Here is a 23,447-nt window from a genome sequence, read left to right as displayed (position 1 = left end):
ACTTCAAACATAGCCCGGGTGTCCCTTCCTAGTGCCTCCAGCAGCCCTGCCCCAAATAGGCGAACGTCTCCAGATAGCACTCAACCAGAAGGGGCGAGCCTGGAAAGCTGTTGCTCAGCCTCATCTGCCCATGGCACTGCTCGCACAGGCGCCCAGAGACTTGGGCTGCTTGCTTGCCTTGCCACCTCAAACTTCAAACGTAGCCCGGGTGTCCCTTCTTGGTGCCTCCAGCAGCCCTGCCCCAAATAGGCGAACGTCTCCAGATAGCACTCAACCAGAAGGGGCGAGCCTGGAAAGCTGTTGCTCAGCCTCATCTGCCCATGGCACTGCTCGCACAGGCGCCCAGAGACTTGGGCTGTTTGCTTGCCTTGCCACCTCAAACATCAAATGTAGCCTAAGGGGTCATATCTGGGGGCCTTCTGCAGCCCTCACCCGAATATGAAACGTCTCAGGATATCACTTACCAAGTATTGGCTAGCCTGGAAAGCTGTTGCTCAGCCTCATCTGCCCATGGCACTGCTCGCACAAGCGCACACAGACTGGGGCTGCTTGCTTGCCTTGCCGCGTCAAACTTGAAACGAAAAACACAGAAAAACACAGAAAATGCGAACGTCTCCAGATAGCTCGAACCTGGAAGGGCATAGCCTGGAAAACTGTTGCTCAGCCTCATTTGCCCATAGCACTGCTCACACAGATGCACAGAGACTGGGTCTGCGTGCTTGCCTTGCCACCTCAAACTTCAAACAAATCCTGGGCGTCCGTGCCGGTTGCCTCCAGCAGACCTGCACTGAAAATGCAAACATCTCCAGATAGATCTTACCCAGAAAGGGCTAGCCTTGAAAGCTGTTGCTCAGCCTCATCTGCCCATGGCAGTGCTTGCACAGACGCACAGAGACTGGGGCTGCTTGCTTGCCTTGCTACTTCAAACTTATAACGTTTCCTAGGGGGTTTTTGCCAGGGGCCTCTCACAGCCCTGACGTGAATACGAGAACGTCTCAGTATATCACTTACCAAGAAGGAGCTAGCGTGCAAAGCTGTTGCTCAGCCTCATCTGCCCATGGCACTGCTCGCACAGATGTACAGAGACTGGGGCTGCTTGCTGGCCTTGACACCTCAAACTTAAAACGTAGCCCGGGACTCCGTGATTTGTAACTCCAGCAGACGTGCTCCGAAAATGCGAACGTCTCCAGATAGCTCGAACCCAGAAGGGCCTAGCCTGGAAAGCTGTTGCTCGGCTTCATCTGCCCATGGCACTAGTCGGACAGGCGCACTCAGACTGGGGCTGCTTCCTTTCCTTGCCATCTTAAACTTCAAACATAGCCCGGGTGTCCCTTCCTAGTGCCTCCAGCAGCCCTGCCCCAAATAGGCGAACGTCTCCAGATAGCACTCAACCAGAAGGGGCGAGCCTGGAAAGCTGTTGCTCAGCCTCATCTGCCCATGGCACTGCTCGCACAGGCGCCCAGAGACTTGGGCTGCTTGCTTGCCTTGCCACCTCAAACTTCAAACGTAGCCCGGGTGTCCCTTCTTGGTGCCTCCAGCAGCACTGCACCGAAAATGCGAACGCCTCAAGATAGCTCGCACCCAGAAAGGGCTAGCCTTGAAAGCTGTTGCTCAGCCTCATCTGCCCAAGGCGCTGCTCGCACAGGCGCACAGAGACTAGGGCTGTTTGCTTGCCTTGCCACCTCAAACATCAAATGTAGCCTAAGGGGTCATATCTGGGGGACTTCTGCAGCCCTCACCCGAATATGAAACGTCTCAGGATATCACTTACCAAGTATTGGCTAGCCTGGAAAGCTGTTGCTCAGCCTCATCTGCCCATGGCACTGCTCGCACAAGCGCACACAGACTGGGGCTGCTTGCTTGCCTTGCCGCGTCAAACTTGAAACGAAAAACACAGAAAAACACAGAAAATGCGAACGTCTCCAGATAGCTCGAACCTGGAAGGGCATAGCCTGGAAAACTGTTGCTCAGCCTCATTTGCCCATAGCACTGCTCACACAGATGCACAGAGACTGGGTCTGCGTGCTTGCCTTGCCACCTCAAACTTCAAACAAATCCTGGGCGTCCGTGCCGGTTGCCTCCAGCAGACCTGCACTGAAAATGCAAACATCTCCAGATAGATCTTACCCAGAAAGGGCTAGCCTTGAAAGCTGTTGCTCAGCCTCATCTGCCCATGGCAGTGCTTGCACAGACGCACAGAGACTGGGGCTGCTTGCTTGCCTTGCTACTTCAAACTTATAACGTTTCCTAGGGGGTTTTTGCCAGGGGCCTCTCACAGCCCTGACGTGAATACAAGAACGTCTCAGTATATCACTTACCAAGAAGGAGCTAGCGTGCAAAGCTGATGCTCAGCCTCATCTGCCCATGGCACTGCTCGCACAGATGTACAGAGACTGGGGCTGCTTGCTGGCCTTGCCACCTCAAACTTAAAACGTAGCCCGGGACTCCGTGATTTGTAACTCCAGCAGACGTGCTCCGAAAATGCGAACGTCTCCAGATAGCTCGAACCCAGAAGGGCCTAGCCTGGAAAGCTGTTGCTCAGCTTCATCTGCCCATGGCACTGGTCGGACAGGCTGACTCAGACTGGGGCTGCTTGCTTGCCTTGCCACCTTAAACTTCAAATATAGCCCGGGTGTCCCTTCCGGGTGCCTCCAGCAGCCCTGCCTTAAATATGCGAACGTCTCCAGATAGCTCTCAAACAGAAGGGGCGAGCCTGGAAAGCCGTTGCTCAGCCTCATCTGCGCATGGCACTGCTCGCACAGGCACACAGAGACTGGGGCTGCTTGCTTGCCTCACCAACTCAAGCTTCAAAAATATCCTAGGGGGTCCTTGCCAAGCTCGTTCCGCAGCCATGACATGAATCCACGAGTGTCTGAGGATATCTCTTACCAAGAAGCGGCTAGCCTGGAAAGCTGTTGCTCAGCCTCATCTGCCCATGGCTCTGCACGCACAGATGCACAGAAACTGGGTCTGCTTACTTGCCTTGCCGCGTCAAACTTGAAACGTAGCCCGGGGATCCCTTCAGGGTGCCTCCAGCACAACTGCACTGAAAATGGGAACATATCCAGATATCTCGAATCCAGAAGAACGTAGCCTTGAAAGCTGTTGCTCAGCCTCATCTGCCCATGGCACTGCTCGCACAGGCGCACAGAGACTGGGTCTGCTTGCTTGCCTTGCCGCGTCAAACTTGAAACGTAGCCCAGGGGTCCCTTCTTGGTGCCTCTAGCAGCACTGCACCGAAAATGCGAACGTCTCCAGATAGCTCGAACCCAGAAGGGGCTAGCCTGGAAAGCTGTTGGTCAGCCCCATCTGCCCATGGCACTGCTCGCACAGATGCCCAGAGACTGGGGCTGCTTGCTTGCCTTGCCAACTCAAACTTCAAACATAGCACCGGTGTCCTTGTCGGGAGCCTCTAGCAGCCCTGCACCGAAGGTGCAAACATCTCCAGATACCTCGAACCCAGAAGGGGTAGCCTGGAAAGCTGTTGCTCAGCCTCATCTGCGCATGGCACTGCTCGCACAGGCGCACAGAGTCTGGGGCTGCTTGCTTGCCTTGCCACATGAAACTACAGAAGTAGCCCGTGGCTCCCTGCCTGGTGCCAATAGCAGCCCTGCACCAAAGGTGCAAATGTCTCCAGATAGCTTGCACCCAGAAGGGGCTAGCCTGGAAAGCTGTTGCTCAGCGTCATCTGCCCATGGCACTGCTCGCACAGGCGCCCAGAGACTGGGGCTGCTTGCTTGCCTTTCCACCTTAAACTTATAAATTAGCCCGGGTGTCCCAGCCGGGTACCTACAGCAGACCTGCACTGAAAACGCGAACATATCCAGATATCTCGAATCCAGAAGGGCCTAGCCTGGAAAGCTGTTGCTCAGCCTCATCTGCCCATGGCACTGCTCGCACAGGCGCACAGAGACTGGGGATGCTTGCTTGCCTTGCCACTTAAAACTTCCAACGTATCCCAGGTGTACCTTCTTGGTGCCTCCAGCAGCACTGCACCGAAAATGCGAACGTCTCCAGATAGCTCGAACCCAGAAGGGCCTAGCCTGGAAAGCTGATGCTCAGCCTCATCTGCCCCGGCACTGCTCGCACAAGAGCACAGAGACTGGGGCTGCTTACTTGCCTTGCTACCTCAAACTTGAAACGTAGCCTAGGGGACCCTTGACGGGCGCCTGCCGTAACCGTGTCCCGAATATGCGAGCGTCTCAGGATGTCTCTTACCAGGAAGGGGCTATCCTGGAAAGCTCTTGCTCTGCCTCATCTGCCCATGGCACTGGTCGCACAAGCGCACACAGACTGAAGCTGCTTGCTTGCCTTGCCACCTTAAACTTCAAACATAGTGATGGGGTCCCTTCAGGGTGCCTCCAGCAGCCCTGCCCCAAATATCAGAACGTCTCCAGATATCTCGCAACCATAAGGGGCTAGCCTGGAAAACTGTTGCTCAGCCTCATCTGCCCATGGCACTGCTCGCACAGGCACACAGAGACTGAGGCTGCTTGCTTGCCTTGCAACTCAAACTTCAAACGTAGCCCCAGTGTCCCTGCCGTGAGCCTATAGCAGCCCTGCACCGAAGATGCAAACGTCTTCAGATAGACCGCACCCAGAAGGGGCTAGCCTGGAAAGCTGTTGCTCAGCCTCATCTGCGCATGGCACTGCTTGCACAGACGCACAGAGACTGGGGCTGCTTGCTTGCCTTGCCACCTCAATCTTCAAACGTAGCCCGGGGCTCCCTGCTGGGTGCCTCCAGCAGACCTGCACTGAAAATGCGAACATCTCCAGATAGATCGCACCCAGAAGGCAGTAGACTTGCAAGCTGTTTCTCAGCCTCATCTGCGCATGGCACTGCTCTCACAGCTGCACAGAGACTGGGGCTGCTTGCTGGCCTTGCCACCTCAAACTTCAAACGTAGCCCGCGACTCCGTGATGTGTGACTCCAGCAGACGTGCTCCGAAAATGCGAACGTATTCAGATAGCTCGCACCCAGAAGGGGCTAGGCAGGAAACTTGTTTCTCAGTCTCATCTGCCCATGGCACTGCACGCACAGATGCACAGAAACTGGGTCTGCTTACTTGCCTTGCCGCGTCAAACTTGAAACGTAGCCCGGGGATCCCTTCAGGGTGCCTCCAGCACACCCGCACTGAAAATGCGAACATATCCAGATATCTCGAATCCAGAAGGGCGTAGCCTTGAAAGCTGTTGCTCAGCCTCATCTGCCCATGGCACTGCTCGCACATATGCGCAGAGACTGGGTCTGCTTGCTTGCCTTGCCAACTCAAACTTCAAACGTAGCCCAGGGGTCCCTTCTTGGTGCCTCTAGCAGCACTGCACCGAAAATGGGAACGTCTCCAGATACCTCGAACCTGGAAGGGCATAGCCTGGAAAACTATTGCTCAGCCTCATTTGCCCATAGCACTGCTCACACAGATGCACAGAGACTGGGTCTGCGTGCTTGCCTTGCCACCTCAAACTTCAAACAAATCCCGGGCGTCCGTGCCGGTTGCCTCCAGCAGACATGCACTGAAAATGCAAACATCTCCAGATAGATCTTACCCAGAAAGGGCTAGCCTTGAAAGCTGTTGCTCAGCCTCATCTGCCCATTGCAGTGCTCGCACAGACGCACAGAGACTGGGGCTGCTTGCTTGCCTTGCTTCTTCAAAGTTATAACATTTCCTAGGGGGTTTTTGCCAGGGGCCTCCCACAGCCCTGACGTGAATACGAGAACGTCTCAGTATATCACTTACCAAGAAGGAGCTAGCATGCAAAGCTGTTGCTCAGCCTCATCTGCCCATGGCACTGCTCGCACAGATGTACAGAGACTGGGGCTGCTTGCTGGCCTTGCCACCTCAAGCTTAAAACGTAGCCCGGGACTCCGTGATTTGTAACTCCAGCAGACGTGCTCCGAAAATGCGAATGTCTCCAGATAGCTCGAACCCAGAAGGGCCTAGACTGGAAAGCTGTTGCTCAGCTTCATCTGCCCATGGCACTGGTCGGACAGGCTGACTCAGACTGGGGCTGCTTGCTTGCCTTGCCACCTTAAACTTCAAATATAGCCCGGGTGTCCCTTCCGGGTGCCTCCAGCAGCCCTGCCTTAAATATGCGAACGTCTCCAGATAGCTCTCAAACAGAAGGGGCGAGCCTGGAAAGCCGTTGCTCAGCCTCATCTGCGCATGGCACTGCTCGCACAGGCACACAGAGACTGGGGCTGCTTGCTTGCCTCGCCAACTCAAGCTTCAAAAATATCCTAGGGGGTCCTTGCCAAGCTCGTTCCGCAGCCATGACATGAATCCACGAGTGTCTGAGGATATCTCTTACCAAGAAGCGGCTAGCCTGGAAAGCTGTTGCTCAGCCTCATCTGCCCATGGCTCTGCACGCACAGATGCACAGACACTGTGGCTGCTTGCTTGCTTTGCCACATGAAACTACAGAAGTAGCCCGGGGCTCCCTGCTTGGTGCCTATAGCAGCCCTGCACCAAAGGTGCACATGTCCCCAGATAGCTTGCACCCAGAAGGGGCTAGCCTGGAAAGCTGTTGCTCAGCGTCATCTGCCCATGGCACTGCTCGCAGAGGCGCCCAGAGACTGGGGCTGCTTGCTTGTCTTTCCACCTTAAACTTATAAATTAGCCCGGGTGTCCCAGCCGGGTACCTACAGCAGACCTGCACTGAAAACGCGAACATATCCAGATATCTCGAATCCAGAAGGGCCTAGCCTGGAAAGCTGTTGCTCAGCCTCATCTGCCCCTGGCTCTGCTCGCACAGGCGCGCAGAGACTGGGGCTGCTTGCTTGCTTTGCCACCTCAATTTTCAAACGTAGCCCGGGGATCCCTGTCGTGTGCCTCCAGCAGACCTGCACTGAAGATGTGAACGTCTTAGGACATCTCCTACCAAGTATTGACTAGCCTGGAAAGCTGTTGCTCAGCCTCATCTGCCCCTGGCACTGCTCGCACAGGCGCACAGAGACTAGGGCTGCTTGCTTGCCTTGCCACCTCAATTTTCAAACGTAGCCCGGGGATCCCTGCCCGCTGCCTCCAGCAGACGTGTACTGAAGATGCGAACGTCTCAGGATATCTCTTACCAAGAAGGGGCTAGCCTCGAAAGCTGTTGCTCAGCCTCATCTGTACATGGCACTGCTCACACAGGCGCACAGAGACTAGGGTGCTTGCTTGCCTTGCCACCTCAATTTTAAACATAGCCCAGGGATCCCTGCTGGGTGCCTTCAGCAGACCCTACACTGAAAATGCGTAAGTCTCCAGAAAGATCTCACCCAGAAGGGACTAACCTGGAAAGCTGTTTCTCCGCCTCATCTGCCCATGGCACTGCTCGCACAGGCACCCAGAGACTGGGGCTGCTTGCTTGCCTTGCCACCTCAAACTTCAAACGTAGACCGGGGATCCCTGCCGGGTGCCTCCAGCAGACCTGCACTGAAGATGAGAACGCATCAGGATATCTCTTTTCGAAGTATTGGCTAGCCTGGAAAGCTGTTGCTCAGCCTCATCTGCCCATGGCACTGCTCGCACAGGCGCACAGAGGGACTGGGGCTGCTTGCTTGCCTTGCCACCTCAAACTTCAAACTTATCGTAGGGGGTCCTTGGCGGTGGCTTCCCGCAGCCCTGACCCGAATACGCAAACATCTCAGGATATCTCTTACCAAATAGGGGCTAGCCTGGAAAGCTGTTTCTCAGCCTCATCTGACCATGACACTGCTCGCACAGGCACACAGAGACTGAGGCTGCTTGCTTGCCTTGCCACCTCAAACTTGAAACCTAGCCTAGGGGGTCCTTGCCAAGCTCTTTCCGCAGCCCTCACCCGAATATGCCAACAATCTCAGGATATCTCTTACCAAGAAGTGTTTAGCCTGGAAAGCTGTTGCTCAGCCTCATCTGCCCATGGCACTGCTCGCACAGGCGCACAGAGAGTCTGGGGCTGCTTGCTTGCCTTGCCACCTCAAACTTCAAACGTATCCTAGGGGGTCTTGGCCGGGTGCAGGTAGCACGCTTATCCCGAATATGCGAGCGTCTCAGGATATCTCTTACAAAAAGGGGCTAGCCTGGAAAGCTGTTGCTCAGCCTCATCTGCTCGTGACACTGCTCGCACAAGCACACAGACTCTGGGGCTGCTTTCTTGCCTTGCCACCTCAATTTTCAAACGTAGCCCAGGGATCCCTGCCGGGTGCCTCCAGCAGCCCTGCACCAAAAATGCTAAAGTCTCCGGATAGCTTGCAGCTAGAAAGGGTTAGCCTGGAAAGCTGTTGCTCAGCCTCATCTGCCCATGGCACTGCTCGCACAGCCACACAGAGACTGTGGTTTCTTGCTTGCCTTGCCACCTCAAACTTCATACGTAGCCTAGGGGGTCCTTGCTGGGGGCCTCCTGCAGCCCTCACATGAATGTATGAACCTCTCACGATATCTCTTACCAAGTATTGACTAGCCTGGAAAGCTGTTGCTCAGCCTCATCTTCCCATGGCTCTGCTCGCACAGGCGCGCAGAGACTGGGGCTGCTTGCTTGCTTTGCCACCTCAATTTTCAAACGTAGCCCGGGGATCCCTGACGTGTGCCTCCAGCAGACCTGCACTGAAGATGTGAACGTCTTAGGACATCTCCTACCAAGTATTGACTAGCCTGGAAAGCTGTTGCTCAGCCTCATCTGCCCATGGAACTGCTCGCACAGGCGCACAGAGACTGGGGCTGCTTGCTTGCGTTACCACCTCAAACTTGAAACGTATCCTAGAGGGTCCTTGCCAAGCTCCTTCCGGAGCCCTGACTTGAATATGCCAACAATCTCAGGATATCTCTTACCATGAATGGTTTAGCCTGGAAAGCAGTTGCTCAGCCTCATCCGCCCATGGCACTGCTCGCACAGGCGCACAGAGACTGGGGCTGCTTGCTTGCCTTGCCACCTCAAACTTCAAACGTAGCCCGGGGATCTCTGCCCGCTGCCTCCAGCAGACGTGTACTGAAGATGTGAACGTCTCAGGATATCTCTTACCAACAAGGGGCTAGCCTGGAAAGCTGTTGCTCAGCCTCATCTGCCCATGGAACTGCTCGCACAGATGCACAGAGACTGGGGCTGCTTGCTTGCCTTGCCACCTCAAACTTCAAACGTAGCCTAGGGGGTCCTTGGCGGGGGCCTCCCGCAGGCCTCACCCGAATATGTGAACGTCTCACGATATATCTTACCAAGAAGGGGCTAGCCTGGAAAGCTGTTGCTCAGCCTCATCTGTACATGGCACTGCTCACACAGGCGCACAGAGACTAGGGCTGCTTGCTTGCCTTGCCACCTCAATTTTAAAAATAGCCCAGGGATCCCTGTTGGGTGCCTTCAGCAGACCCTACACTGAAACTGCGTAAGTCTCCAGAAAGACCTCACCCAGAAGGGACTAACCTGGAAAGGTGTTTCTCAGCCTCATCTGCCCATGGCACTGCTCGCACAGGCACCTAGAGACTGGGGCTGCTTGCTTGCCTTGCCACCTCAAACTTCAAACGTAGACCGGGGATCCCTGCCGGGTGCCTCCAGCAGACTTGCACTGAAGATGAGAACGCATCAGGATATCTCTTTTCGGCGAAGCTACTGAAGGTGAAGGGTTCTGGAGCAGAGGCTCGCGCCGAGGGACCCTTTCTCCGGTGGCAAAACCGCAGCGGCGAGGCGGCAAAAAGCGCCGAGAGAGAGAGGAGACCCCAGCCCCCCCCCCTCAGCGGGAAAGCGGGAAGTGCCAACGAGCAGCAGCTCTGACTCAGCGGGGGCGGAGTCGAGTGTGACAGCGGCAGTTTAAAAGCCGGTGTGCCCGCCATTTCGACCATTTCGGCGAAGCTACTGAAGGTGAAGGGTTCTGGAGCAGAGGCTCGCGCCGAGGGACCCTTTCTCCGGTGGCAAAACCGCAGCGGCGAGGCGGCAAAAAGCGCCGAGAGAGAGAGGAGACCCCAGCCCCCCCCCCTCAGCGGGAAAGCGGGAAGTGCCAACGAGCAGCAGCTCTGACTCAGCGGGGGCGGAGTCGAGTGTGACAGCGGCAGTTTAAAAGCCGGTGTGCCCGCCATTTCGACCATTTCGGCGAAGCTACTGAAGGTGAAGGGTTCTGGAGCAGAGGCTCGCGCCGAGGGACCCTTTCTCCGGTGGCAAAACCGCAGCGGCGAGGCGGCAAAAAGCGCCGAGAGAGAGAGGAGACCCCAGCCCCCCCCCCTCAGCGGGAAAGCGGGAAGTGCCAACGAGCAGCAGCTCTGACTCAGCGGGGGCGGAGTCGAGTGTGACAGCGGCCAAACCCCCTCAGGGATAAGAGCAGCCCCCAGGGAGCGCGAGCGACCAGGAGCGCGGGCGAACAGAGCCGGCAAACAGAGGCGGCGCAGCAGCCCGGGAGCGGCGCAGCAGTTTGCGCAGCAGTTCGCGCGGGCAGGGCGAGCGGGGAAGGCGACTGGCAGGGTACAGCCGCCCCTTCTGGCTACTCGAGTAGTGGGCATCGCTCTTCCAGGAGATATTCTAGCCATGGTTACCACCCGTGGTAAAGCTGTTGCTCGAAGGAGTGTGGGGACCCAGACGGAGGCCCCACGCAAGAACGCGGGTGTCCAGGTCTCTGGCTGCAGGGAGTGCCTGAGCCTGGCGCTCGTACCGGAGGACAGCAGAGACAACTGCTGTGTTCGGTGCGAGCAGGTGAATGACCTGCTCAGCCTGGTGGCAGAACTGAAGGAGGAAGTGGAGAGGCTGAGGAGCATCCGGGAGTGTGAGAGGGAGATCGACTGGTGGAGCCGCACCCTGCCCTCCCTGAGGCCGAGGCAGCAGGAGGCGGCTCCACAGAAAGCAGAGAACCCCCTACCCTCTTGCCACCGAGCAGAAAGAGGGGGCCTAAGAGATGGGGGGGAATGGAAACAGGTCCCTGCTCGGGGGGCCAAGCGAATCTCCCCCCGACCTCCCTCACCTGCCCGGTTGCCCTTAAGCAACAGGTATGGGGCTCTGGAATGTGAGGGACTGGCCACAGAGGATGTGGGTGAAGGTGAGGCTCCATCCAGGGGGTTGCCTAGAACGAGTCAGACAGCCCCAAGAATTACAACTGCCTCAACTAAGAAAAAAAGAAGGGTCATTGTCATAGGCGATTCCCTTCTGAGGGGAACAGAGGGCCCGATCTGCCGCCCAGACCCATCCCACAGGGAAGTCTGCTGCCTCCCTGGGGCCCGGGTTAGGGATGTTGCGAAGAAACTCCCTGGTCTGGTGCGGCCTTCTGATTACTACCCCCTCTTGGTAATGCAGGTTGGCGGGGACGAGGTAGCAGAAAGAAGTCCCAAGGCCATCAAAAGGGACTTCAGGGCACTAGGGCGACTGGTTGAGGGATCAGGGGCGCAGGTGGTGTTTTCCTCCATCCCATCAGTGGCAGGGGACAGCACTGAAAGGGGCAGGAAAACTCACCTGGTTAACAGGTGGCTCAGGGACTGGTGCCATCGGTCAAATTTTGGCTTTTTTGATCATGGGGAGGTATACACAGCACCGGGCCTGCTGGCAACAAGTGGAGTTCAGCTATCACAAAGGGGGAAAAGAATTCTTGGCCACGAGCTGGCGGGGCTCATTGAGAGGGCTTTAAACTAGGTTCGAAGGGGGAAGGGGATATTGCCCAGCTCACTAGGGATGAACCTAGGCTTGGAGTGCCAAGGCCAGGGGTGAGATTGACAGCCCAGCTCAAGTGTGTTTACACCAATGCACGTAGTATGGCCAATAAACAGGAGGAGCTGGAAGCCATTATACAGCAGGACGGCTACGACTTGGTCGCCATCACAGAAACGTGGTGGGACAACTCGCATGACTGGCATGCTGTCATAGATGGCTACAGACTCTTTAGGAAAGACAGGTCAACAAGGAGAGGTGGGGGAGTTGCTCTATATGTGAGGGAGCAACTGGAATGCATTGAGCTTGGCCTGGGGGCAAGTGAAGAAGGAGTTGAAAGCTTGTGGGTTAGAATTAAGGGACAGGCTCACACGGGTGACATTACGGTGGGTGTATACTACAGGCCACCTGACCAGGAGGAGGAGGTTGATGAAGCCTTCTACAGGCAGCTGCAAGCAGCCTCACAGTCACAGGCTCTGGTTCTCATGGGGGACTTCAACCACCCTGACATCAGCTGGGAAGACCATACAGCTAGGCAGGCGCAATCCAGGAGGTTCCTACAGAGCATCGATGATAACTTTCTGATGCAAGTGGTGGAGGAACCAACAAGGAAAGGCGCTCTGCTGGACCTTGTATTAACAAACAAGGAGGGACTGGTGGAGGACGTGAAGGTTGGAGGTAGACTCGGCTGCAGTGACCATGAAATGGTCGAGTTCAGGATCCTGCATGGAGGAAGCAGGGCGATAAGCAGGATCAAAACCCTGGACCTCAGGAGGGCTGACTTTGCCCTCTTCAAGGAGCTACTGGGAGGAATCCCGTGGGCCAGGGCTCTCGAAGGCAGGGGGGTCCATGAGTGCTGGTCGCTTTTTAAACAACACTTCTTCCATGCACAGGAGCAATGCATCCCCCTAAGAAAGAAATTTAGCAAAGGAGGCAGGAGACCTGCATGGTTAAACAAGGAGCTTCTAGCGGAGATCAGGCAGAAGAGAAAGGTGCATGGCATGTGGAAAGAGGGACAGGCCACTTGGGAAGAGTACAGAAACGTAGTGAGAGCATGCAGGGATGCGACGAGGAAGGCCAAGGCTCACCTGGAATTGAAGCTGGCAAGGGATGTCAAAAACAACAAGAAGGGCTTCTTCAACTACATCAGCAGCAAAAGGAAGGCTAGGGACAACGTGGGGCCGCTGCTGAATGAGGCGGGTGTCCTGGTGACGGAGGATGCGGAGAAGGCAGAGCTACTGAATGCCTTCTTTGCTTCAGTCTTCAGTGCTAAGACTGGCCCTCAGGAATCCCAGGCCCCGGAGGTAAGAGAAGAAGCCTACAGAGAGGACGACTTTCCCTTGGTCGAGGAGGACTGTGTGAGGGATCGCTTAAGCGATCTGGATGTCCACAAATCCATGGGCCCCGACGGAATGCACCCACGAGTGCTGAGGGAGCTGGCGGATGTCATTGCTGAGCCACTCTCCATCATCTTTGAGAGGTCCTGGAGGACTGGAGAGGTGCCCGAGGACTGGAGAAAGGCCAATGTCACTCCAATCTTCAAAAAGGGCAAGAAGGAGGACCCAGGGAACTACAGGCCGGTCAGCCTCACCTCCATCCCGGGAAAGGTGATGGAGCAGCTTATCCTGAAGGCCATCATCAAGCAAGTGGAAGAAAAGAAGGTTATCAGGAGTAGTCAGCATGGATTCACCAAGGGGAAATCATGCCTGACCAACCTGATAGCTTTCTATGATGACATGACTGGCTGGGTAGACGAAGGGAGAGCTGTGGATGTTATCTACCTTGACTTCAGCAAGGCTTTCGACACAGTCTCCCATGATATCCTCCTGGGGAAGCTGAGGAAGTGTGGGCTGGATGAGTGGTCGGTGAAGTGGATAGAGAACTGGCTGAATGGCAGAACTCAGAGGGTTGTCATCAGCGGCGCTGAGTCTAGTTGGAGGCTGGTGACAAGTGGTGTCCCTCAGGGGTCAGTACTGGGCCCAGTCTTGTTTAACTTCTTCATCAACGACCTGGATGAAGAGTTAGAATGTACCCTCAGCAAGTTTGCTGACGACACCAAACTGGGAGGTGTGGTAGATACACCGGAAGGCTGTGCTGCCATTCAGCGTGACCTGGATAGGCTGGAGAGCTGGGCAGAGAGGAACCTGATGAGGTTCAACAAGGGCAAGTGCAGGGTCCTGCACCTGGGGAGGAACAACCTCATGCACCAGTACAGGCTTGGGGTGGACCTGCTGGAGAGCAGCTCTGCGGAGAGGGACCTGGGTGTCCTGGTGGACGACAGGTTAACTATGAGCCAGCAGTGTGCCCTGGCTGCCAAGAAGGCCAATGGGATCCTGGGGTGCATCAAGAAGAGTGTGGCCAGCAGGACAAGGGAGGTTCTCCTTCCCCTCTACACTACCCTGGTGAGGCCTCATCTGGAGTACTGTGTCCAGTTCTGGGCTCCCCAGTTCAAGAAGGATGAAGAGCTACTGGAGAGAGTCCAGCGGAGGGCTACAAGGATGGTGAGGGGACTGGAGCATCTCCACTACGAGGAGAGGTTGAGGGAACTGGGCTTGTTCAGCCTGAAGAAGAGAAGGCTGCGAGGGGACCTTATAAATGCCTACAAATATCTGAAGGGTGGGTGTCAGGAGGATGGGGCCAAGCTCTTTTCAGTGGTGCCCAGTGACAGGACAAGGGGTAATGGGCACAAACTGAGGCACAGGAAGTTCCGTCTGAACATGAGGAGGAACTTCTTCTCTCTGAGGGTGACGGAGCACTGGAACAGGCTGCCCAGGGAGGTTGTGGAGTCTCCTTCTCTGGAGATATTCAAGACCCGCCTGGACAAGGTCCTGTGCAGCCTGCTGTAGGTGACCCTGCTTCGGCAGGGGGGTTGGACTAGATGACCCACAGAGGTCCCTTCCAACCCCTACTATTCTGTGATTCTGTGAAGTACTGGCTAGCCTGGAAAGCTGTTGCTCAGCCTCATCTGCCCATGGCACTGCTCGCACAGGCGCACAGAGGGACTGGTGCTGCTTGCTTGCCTTGCCACCTCAAACTTCAAACGAATCCTGGGCGTCCCTGCCAGGTGCCTTCAGCAGCCCTGCACCGAAAATGTGTAAGTCTCCGGATAGGTCGCACCCAGAAAAGGCTAGCCTGGAAAGCTGTTGCTCAGCCTCATGTGCCCATGGCACTGCTCGCACAGGCACACAGAGATTGGGGCTGCTTGCGTGCCTTGCCACCTCAAACTTCAAACATATCCCGGGGCTCTCTACCTAATCCCCCCAGCAGCCCTGCAGCGAAAATGAGAATGCCTCGCGTTATCTATTACCAAGAAGTGTTTAGACTGGAAAGCTGTTGCTCAGTCTCATCTGCCCATGGTACTGCTTGCACAGGCGCCCAGAGTTTGGGTCTGCTTACTTGCCTTGCCACCTCAATCTTCAAGCGTAGCCAGGGGGTCCCTGACGGGTGCCTCCAGCAGCCCTGCAAAGAATGTGCGAACGTCTCCACATCGCTCACACCTAGAAGGGGCTAGCCCGGAGAGCTGTTGCTCAGCCTCATCTGCCCATGGCACTGCTCGCACAGGCGCACAGAGACTCGGGCTGCTTGCTTGCCTTGCCACCTCAAACTTCAAACGTATCAAGTGGTCCCTGCCTGGTCCCTCCAGCAGCCCTCCACAAAAAATGCGAATGTCTCCAGATAGCTTGCAACCACAACGGGCTAGCCTGGAAAGTTGTTGCTCAGCCTCATCTGCCTGTGGCACTGCTCGCACAGGCGCCCAGAGACGGGGGTGCTTGATTGCCTTGCCAACTCAAAATTCAAACGTAACCAAGGGGTCCCTGACTGGTCCCTCCAGCAGCCCTGACCTTAACATGCTAATGCCTAAGGATATCTATTACCAAGAAGGGGTTAGCCTAGAAAGCTGTTGCTCAGCCTCATCTGCTCCTGGCACTGCTTGCACAGGTGCGAAGACACTGGGGCTGCTTGCTTGCCTTGCCACCTCAAACTTCAAACGTAGACTGGGGATCCCTGCCGGGTGCCTCCAGCAGACCTGCACTGAAGATGAGAACGCATCAGGATATCTCTTTCGAAGTACTGGCTAGCCTGGAAAGCTGTTTCTCAGCCTCATCTGCCCATGGCACTGCTCGCACAGGCGCACAGAGGGACTGGGGCTGCTTGCTTGCCTTGCCACCTCAAACTTCAAACGAATCCCGGGCGTCCCTGCCAGGTGCCTTCAGCAGCCCTGCACCGAAAATGTGTAAGTCTCCGGACAGGTCGCACCCAGAAAAGGCTAGCCTGGAAAGCTGTTGCTCAGCCTCATGTGCCCATGGCACTGCTCGCACAGGCATACAGAGATTGGGGCTGCTTGCGTGCCTTGCCACCTCAAACTTCAAACATATCCCGGGGCTCTCTACCTAATCCCCCCAGCAGCCCTGCAGCGAAAATGAGAATGCCTCGCGTTATCTATTACCAAGAAGTGTTTAGCCTGGAAAGCTGTTGCTCAGTCTCATCTGCCCATGGTACTGCTTGCACAGGCGCCCAGAGTTTGGGTCTGCTTACTTGCCTTGCCACCTCAACCTTCAAGCGTAGCCAGGGGGTCCCTGACGGGTGCCTCCAGAAGCCCTGCAAAGAATGTGCGAACGTCTCCACATCGCTCACACCTAGAAGGGGCTAGCCCGGAGAGCTGTTGCTCAGCCTCATCTGCCCATGGCACTGCTCGCACAGGCGCACAGAGACTCGGGCTGCTTGCTTGCCTTGGCACCTCAAACTTCAAACGTATCAAGGGGTCCCTGCCTGGTCCCTCCAGCAGCCCTCCACAAAAAATTCGAATGTCTCCAGATAGCTTGCAACCACAACGGGCTAGCCTGGAAAGTTGTTGCTCAGCCTCATCTGCCCGTGGCACTGCTCCCACAGGTGCTCAGAGACTGGGGCTGCTTGCTTGCCTTGCCACCTCAAACTTTAAAATTATTCTAGGGGGTCCTTGCTGTGACTCTCCCAGAGCCCTAACCCGAATATGCGAACGTCTCAGGATATCACTTACAAAGAATAGGATAGCCTGGAAGGCTGTTGCTCAGCCTCATCTGCCCATGGCACTGCTCGCACAGGCGCACAGAGTCTGGGGCTGCTTGCTTGCCTTGCCACCTCAAACTTCAAATGTAACCAGGGAGTCCCTGGTGGTTGCCTCCAGCAGCCGTGACCTGAATAGGCAAACTTCTCCAGATATCTTCCACCCAGAAGGGGCTAGCCTGGAAAGCTCTTGCTCAGTCTCATCTGCCCATGGTACCGCTTGCACAGGCGCCCAGAGTTTGGGTCTGCTTACTTGCCTTGCCACCTCAATCTTCAAGCGTAGCCAGGGGGTCCCTGACGGGTGCCTCCAGCAGCCCTGCAAAGAATGTGCGAACGTCTCCACATCGCTCACACCTAGAAGGGGCTAGCCCGGAGAGCTGTTGCTCAGCCTCATCTGCCCATGGCACTGCTCGCACAGGCGCACAGAGACTCGGGCTGCTTGCTTGCCTTGCCACCTCAAACTTCAAACGTAGCCTTCGGGGTCCTTGCCGGGCCCCTCCCACAGCCCTGAGTCGAATATGTGAATGTCTCAGGATATTTCTTTCCAAAAAAAGGCTAGCCTGGAAAGCTGTTGCTCACACTCATCTGCCCATGGCACTGCTTGCACAGGCGCCCAGAGTTTGGGTCTGCTTTTTGCCTTGCCACCTCAATCTTCAAGCGTAGCCAGGGGGTCCCTGACGGGTGCCTCCAGCAGCCCTGCAAAGAATGTGCGAACGTCTCCACATCGCTCACACCCAGAAAGGGGCTAGCCCGGAGAGCTGTTGCTCAGCCTCATCTGCCCATGGCACTGCTTTCACAGGGAGACCAGAGTCTGGGGCTGCTTGCTTGCCTTGCATCCTCAAACTTCAAACGTATCAAGTGGTCCCTGCCTGGTCCCTCCAGCAGCCCTCCACAAAAAATGCGAATGTCTCCAGATAGCTTGCAACCACAACGGGCTAGCCTGGAAAGTTGTTGCTCAGCCTCATCTGCCTGTGGCACTGCTCGCACAGGCGCCCAGAGACGGGGGTGCTTGATTGCCTTGCCAACTCAAAATTCAAACGTAACCAAGGGGTCCCTGACTGGTCCCTCCAGCAGCCCTGACCTTAACATGCTAATGCCTAAGGATATCTATTACCAAGAAGGGGTTAGCCTAGAAAGATGTTGCTCAGCCTCATCTGCTCATGGCACTGCTTGCACAGGTGCGAAGACACTGGGGCTGCTTGCTTGCCTTGCCACCACAATCTTCAAACGTAACCAGGGGGTGCCTGACGGGTGCCTTTAGCAGCCCTGCAAAGAATATGTGAACGTCTCCAGATACCTCGCAACCAGAACGCGCTAGCCTGGAAAGCTGTTGGTCAGCCTCATCTGCTCATGGCACTGCTTCCGCAGGTGCTCAGAGACTGGGGCTGCTTGCTTGCCTTGCCACCTCAAACTTCAAACGTACCTTGGGGATCCCTGCCGGGTACCTCCAGCAGACCTGCACCAAAAATGCGAAAATCTTCAGATAGATTGCACCCAGAAGGGGATAGCCTTGAAAGGCGTTGCTCAGCCTCAACTGCCCATGGCACTGCTCGCACAGGGGCTCAGAGACTGGGGCTGCTTGCTTGCCTTGCCACCTCAAACTTCAAACGCAGCCCGGGGCTCCCTGGCCGGTCCCTCCAGGAGCCCTGCTAAGAATATGCGAATGTGTCCAGATAGCTCGCACCGAGAACGGGCTAGCCTGGAGAGCTGTTGCTCAGCCTCATCTGCCCGTGGCACTGCTCGCACAGGCGCACGGAGTCTGGGGCTGCTTGCTTACCTTGCCACCTCAACCTTCAAACGTAACCAGGGAGTCTCTGGTGGTTGCCTCCAGCAGCCGTGACCCGAATAGGTGAACTTCTCCATATAGCTTTCACCCAGAACGGGCTAGACTGGAAAGCTGTTGCTCAGACTCATCTGCCCATGGCACTGCTTGCACAGGCGCACAGAGACTGGGGCTGCTTGCTTGCCTTGCCACCTCAAACTTCAAAATTATTCTAGGGGGTCCTTGCCAGGTCCCTCCCACAACACTGCCCTTAAAATGCGAACATCTCAGTATATCTCTAACCAAGTAAAGGCTAGCCTGGAAAGCTGTTGCTCAGCCTCATCTGCCCATGGCACTGCTCACACAGGCGCCCAGAGACTGGGGCTGCTTGCTTGCTTTGCCACCTCAATCTTCAGACGTAACCAGGGGGTCCCTGATGGGTGCCTCCAGCAGCCCTGCAAAGAATTTGCGAATGTCTCCAGATAGCTCACAGCCAGAAGGGCCTAGCCTGGAAAGCTGTTGCTCAGCCTCATCTGACCATGGCACTCCTTGCACAGGTACTCAGAGACTGGGGCTGCTTGCTTGCCTTGCCACCTCAAACTTCAAACGTATCCCGGGGCTCCCTGCCCTGTCCCTGCAGCAGCCCTGCACCGAAAGTTCGAATGCCTCGTATTATCTATTACCAGGAAGGGTTTAGTCTGGAAAGCTGTTGCTCAGCCTTATCTGCCCATGGCACTGCTCGCACAGGCGCACAGAGACCGGGGCTGCTTGCTTGCCTTGCCACCTCAAACTTCAAACGTATCCCGGGGCTCCCTGCCCGGTCCCTGCAGCAGCCCTGCACCGAAAGTTCGAATGCCTCGTATTATCTATTACCAGGAAGGGTTTAGCCTGGAAAGCTGTTGCTCAGCCTTATCTGCCCATGGCACTGCTCGCACAGGCGCACAGAGACTGGGGCTGCTTGCTTGCCTTGCCACCTCAAACTTCAAACGTATCCCGGGGCTCCCTGCCCGGTCCCTCCAACAGCCCTGCACCGAAAATGCGAACGCCTCGGGTTATCTATTACCAAGAAGGGTTCAGCCTGGAAAGCTGTTGCTCAGCCTCATCTGCTCATGGCACTGCTTGCACAGGTGCTCAGAGAATGGGGCTGCTTGCTTAGCTTGTCACCTCAAACTTCAAAAGTATCTTGGGGATCCCTGCAGTTTGCCTCCAGCAGTCATGCACTGAAGATGCGAACATATCCAGATAGATCGCACCCAGAAGGGGTTAGCCTTGAAAAGTGTTGCTCAGCCTCATCTGCCCATGGCACTGCTTGCACAATCGCGTAGAGACTGTGTCTGCTTGCTTACCTTGCCACCTCAAACTTCAAACATATCCCGAGGGTCCCTGCTGGGTCCCTCCAGCAGCCCTGCACCGAGAATGCGAACCTCTCAATATATATCTTACCAAAAAGGGGCTAGCCCTTAAAGGTGTTGCTCGGCCTCATCTGCCCATGGCAGTGCTTGCACAATCACGTAGAGACTGTGTCTGCTTGCTTGCCTTGCCACCTCAAACTTCAAGCATAACCTAGGGGATCCTTGCAGGGGGCCTTCCGCAGCCCTGATCCGAATATGCGAATGTCTCAGGTTATATCTTACCAAGGAGGGGCAAGCCTGGAAAGCTGTTGCTCAGCCTCATCTGCCCATAGCACTGCTTGCACAGGCACACACAGACTGGAGCTGCTTGCTTGTCTTGCCACCTAAAACTTCAAAAGTAGCCTAGGGGGTCCTTAACGGGTCCCTCCCACATACCTGATCTTAAAATGCGAGCGTCTCAGCATATATCTTACCAAGAAGAGGCTAGCCTGGAAAGCTGTTGCTCAGCCTCATCTGCCCATGGCAGTGCTCGCAGAGGCGCACACAGACTGGGGCTGCTTGCTTGCCTTGTCACCTCAAACTTCAAACGTAGCCCGGGGCTCCCTGCTGGGTCCCTCCAGCACCCCTGCACGTAGAATGCGAACGTCTCAGGATATCTCTTACCAAGAAGAGGTTAGCCTGGAAAGTTGTTGCTCAGCCTCACCTGCCCATGGCACTGCTCGCACAGGCACACAGAGAGATAGGGGCTGCTTGCTTGCCTTGCATCCTCAAACTTCAAACAAATCCCGGGCGTCCCTGCCGGGTGCCTGCAGCAGCCCTGCACAGAAAATGCTAAACTCTCCGGATAGCTTGCAGCTAGAAAGGGCTAGCCTGGAAAGCTGTTGCTCAGCCTCATCTGCCCATGGCACTGCTCGCACAGCCACACAGAGACTGTGGTTTCTTGCTTGCCTTGCCACCTCAAACTTCATACGTAGCCTAGGGGGTCCTTGCTGGGGGCCTTCCGCAGCCCTCACATGAATATACTAACCTCTCACGATATCTCTTACCAAGTATTGACTAGCCTGGAAAGCTGTTGCTCAGCCTCATCTTCCCATGGCTCTGCTCGCACAGGCGCACAGAGACTGGGGCTGCTTGCTTGCTTTGCCACCTCAATTTTCAAACGTAGCCCGGGGATCCCTGTCGTGTGCCTCCAGCAGAGCTGCACTGAAGATGTGAACGTCTTAGGACATCTCCTACCAAGTATTGATTAGCCTGGAAAGCTGTTGCTCAGCCTCATCTGCCCATGGAACTGCTCGCACAGGCGCACAGAGACTAGGGCTGCTTGCTTGCCTTACCAACTCAATTTTCAAACGTAGCCCGGGGATCCCTGCCCACTGCCTCCAGCAGACGTGTACTGAAGATGCGAACGTCTCAGGATATCTCTTACCATGAATGGTTTAGCCTGGAAAGCAGTTGCTCAGCCTCATCCGCCCATGGCACTGCTTGCACAGGCGCACAGAGACTGGGGCTGTTTGCGTGCCTTGCCACCTCAATTTTCAAACGTAGCCCGGGGATCCCTGCCCGCTGCCTCCAGCAGACGTGTACTGAAGATGTGAACGTCTCAGGATATCTCTTACCAACAAGGGGCTAGCCTGGAAAGCTGTTTCTCAGCCTCATCTGCCCATGGCACTGCTCGCACAGGCACCCAGAGACTGGGGCTACTTGCTTGCCTTGCCACCTCAAACTTCAAACGTAGACCGGGGATCCCTGCCGGGTGCCTCCAGCAGACCTGCACTGAAGATGAGAACGCATCAGGATATCTCTTTCGAAGTATTGGCTAGCCTGGAAAGCTGTTGCTCAGCCTCATCTGCCCATGGCACTGCTCGCACAGGCGCACAGAGGGACTGGGGCTGCTTGCTTGCCTTGCCACCTCAAACTTCAAACTTATCGTAGGGGGTCCTTGGCGGTGGCTTCCTGCAGCCCTGACCCGAATACGCAAACATCTCAGGATATCTCTTACCAAATAGGGGCTAGCCTGGAAAGCTGTTTCTCAGCCTCATCTGACCATGACACTGCTCGCACAGGCACACAGAGACTGAGGCTGCTTGCTTGACTTGCCACCTCAAACTTGAAACCGAGCCTAGGGGGTCCTTGCCAAGCTCTTTCCGCAGCCCTGACCCGAATATGCCAACAATCTCAGGATATCTCTTACCAAGAAGTGTTTAGCCTGGAAAGCTGTTGCTCAGCCTCATCTGCCCATGGCACTGCTCGCACAGGCGTACAGAGAGTCTGGGTCTGCTTGCTTGCCTTGCCACCTCAAAATTCAAACGTATCCTAGGGGGTCTTGGCCGGGTGCAGGTAGCACGCTTATCCCAAATATGAGAGCGTCTCAGGATATCTCTTACAAAAAGGGGCTAGCCTGGAAAGCTGTTGCTCAGCCTCATCTGCCCGTGACACTGCTCGCACAAGCACACAGACTCTGGGGCTGCTTTCTTGCCTTGCCACCTCAATTTTCAAACGTAGCCCAGGGATCCCTGCCGGGTGCCTCCAGCAGCCCTGCACCAAAAATGCTAAAGTCTCCGGATAGCTTGCAGCTAGAAAGGGTTAGCCTGGAAAGCTGTTGCTCAGCCTCATCTGCCCATGGCACTGCTCGCACAGCCACACAGAGACTGTGGTTTCTTGCTTGCCTTGCCACCTCAAACTTCATACGTAGCCTAGGGGGTCCTTGCTGGGGGCCTTCCGCAGCCCTCACATGAATATACGAACCTCTCACGATATCTCTTACCAAGTATTGACTAGCCTGGAAAGCTGTTGCTCAGCCTCATCTGCCCATGGAACTGCTCGCACAGGCGCGCAGAGACTAGGGCTGCTTGCTTGCTTTGCCACCTCAATTTTCAAACGTAGCCCGGGGATCCCTGACGTGTGCCTCCAGCAGACCTGCACTGAAGATGTGAACGTCTTAGGACATCTCCTACCAAGTATTGACTAGCCTGGAAAGCTGTTGCTCAGCCTCATCTGCCCATGGCACTGCTCGCACAGGCGCACAGAGACTAGGGCTGCTTGCTTGCCTTGCCACCTCAATTTTCAAACGTAGCCCGGGGATCCCTGCCCACTGCCTCCAGCAGACGTGTACTGAATATGCCAACAATCTCAGGATATCTCTTACCATGAATGGTTTAGCCTGGAAAGCAGTTGCTCAGCCTCATCTGCCCATGGCACTGCTCGCAGAGGCGCACAGAGACTGGGTCTGCTTGCTTGCCTTGCCACCTCAAACTTGAAAAGGTAGTATAGGGGATCTTGCCACGCTCCTTCCGCAGCCCTGACCCGAATATGCCAACAATCTCAGGATATCTCTTACCATGAATGGTTTAGCCTGGAAAGCTGTTGCTCAGCCTCATCTGCCCATGGCACTGCTCGCACAGGCACACAGAGAGACTGGGGGTGCTTGCTTGCCTTGCCAGCTCAAACTACAAATGTATACTAGGGGGTCCTTGGCGGGGGCCTCTGGCAACCCTGACCCGAATATGCGAAGGTCTCAGGATATCTCTTACGATGAATGGTTTAGCCTGGAAAGCAGTTGCTCAGCCTCATCTGCCCATTGCACTGCTCGCACAGGCGCACAGAGACAGGGGCTGCTTTCTTGCCTTGTCACCTCAAACTTCAAACAAATCCCAGGCGTCCCTGACGTGTGCCTTCAGCAGCTCTGCACTGAAAATGCGAAAGTCTCCGGATAGCTT

Source organism: Opisthocomus hoazin, chromosome W (assembly GCF_030867145.1).
Source record: "Opisthocomus hoazin isolate bOpiHoa1 chromosome W, bOpiHoa1.hap1, whole genome shotgun sequence".
Lineage (NCBI taxonomy): Eukaryota > Metazoa > Chordata > Aves > Opisthocomiformes > Opisthocomidae > Opisthocomus > Opisthocomus hoazin.
The sequence above is the reverse complement of the archived record's forward strand: the minus strand, read 5'-3'. Positions refer to the sequence as shown.